At 52.1% G+C, this 1,425-nt stretch overlaps 1 protein-coding gene across 8 annotated transcripts in view; it reads right to left on the minus strand.

Moving 5' to 3' along the window:
- MLPH (melanophilin) overlaps nt 1-1,340 on the minus strand; it is a 107,551-nt gene extending 106,211 nt beyond the window's left edge. For all 8 annotated transcript variants that reach the window (XM_019523339.1, XM_019523341.1, XM_019523338.1 and 5 more), the window contains exon 1: nt 1,274-1,340. The gene's annotated coding sequence lies outside the window, so the exon portion shown is untranslated. The remainder of the gene's footprint in view (nt 1-1,273) is intronic.
- Between the last annotated feature and the right edge of the window lie 85 nt (nt 1,341-1,425).

Below are 1,425 nucleotides of genomic sequence, written 5' to 3' on the forward strand. Positions count from 1 at the left end.
CCCCCCCCCCCCCCCCCCAAGAGGTTCTTAATCTCACTTGCACTTAACCGGACAGAAGGGCAAGGAAAGTGCCTAGTCTTTAACCTGTGTCCTCAACTCCTCCTGAAAAGTCAGAAGAATTTTAAAGGCACTTGGCAGCTTCCAGGACCAGACCTGAGTTACACAAATCACCTGTGGCTGGTGCCTGGACAAATCCAGACCAGTTTTGGTCTTCGAAAGCTCAACTTTCCAGTTCACGCCGCAACTACTTTTCACTGGGAATTAGACCACTCTGTAATATTGAGAATCTTTTTTTCTTTTCTTTTTTTTAAAGCCAACTCCTGAACTGACAGTCACAGTGAGCAGTCAACTGAGGACATTTTCCACACCACTGGGAGTGGAGTAGATAATTGATTTGTGTTAACAGTAATAGGAGATAGCAGCTTGGTCGGTTTATAGGGTGTTGCAGATTAACTCCTAGTCCACATACACCTCAAAGACGATGCTGCCAGAGTGATGTTGTAGCTGTGATGGCCCAGAAATGACACCAGAGGATTTTGCCCTAAGAAATCCTTGCCTCTGGAAGACAATAGGAATGTACAGGGATACCGGTGCTAGGTGTGTTGGTCTACAGGCTAAAATATGCAGAACTTTTGGCAGAGGTGATATCTTTTATTAGACCAACAAAATAGTTGTCATTTTTTTTCTTTTTTTGCCCAAAAGCTTGTAAATGAAGTTTTTTTTTGCTTTTTTTACAACTTAGTTGGTTTCATAAAAGGCATCGCCTCTGCCAAAAGTTCTGCATAGGAACCTGCGTACAGAAGTAGGCAGGACACTATTTGGAAAAGCAATCTCCCCGATGCACATTCGCTTTCTAAACCAGTTAAATCTTTTAACGCTGCAGCAAAAAGGAAGTTACCTGCGCATCAACCCAAGACCTGCCCTGCCTTCAGCTCAGCCTACAGGGAAACTACTCTCTAGAGAAGCAAAGCAATTCAGCATGAAAAGGAAGCCAGCCGTTTCCTTCTTCTGACCGGTCAGGGGCTGAAAGGCACCCTCAGCCACAGGTGGGTGGGGGACTGCCTGTGCCATGTACCTAACCCTCTTCCTTCCAGCACGTTGGGGCCTCGGCCTGGCAGAGCAGCCGCGGGTGACACATCTCCGGGCTCGCGCGGGCACCAGCCTGGCTGCGCGCACTGCCCTGCCTGGGGTCATCCGGAGCGGGCTTCTCCCCGGCCCTGGGGGCCTGCCCACTCACCAGCCCTCCCGGCATCCCTGCGGGCTCTCGTCTCACCTGTGCTGCTCGCCACCTCGTCCTCTCACACGTCCGCTCAGTAGCGAAGCTGATCACATGAGCGCAGCTCCAAGCAGCGGGAGGGCGGGCGGCTCCCCTCCTCCCCCGGCCGCGGGCACGCCCCGAGCTGCGGCCGCTCGGGGGGAGGGGCG

The sequence above is a fragment of the Gavialis gangeticus genome, unplaced genomic scaffold, assembly GCF_001723915.1.
Source record: "Gavialis gangeticus isolate Ggan-Ray unplaced genomic scaffold, GavGan_comp1, whole genome shotgun sequence".
In the NCBI taxonomy this organism is placed as follows: domain Eukaryota; kingdom Metazoa; phylum Chordata; order Crocodylia; family Gavialidae; genus Gavialis; species Gavialis gangeticus.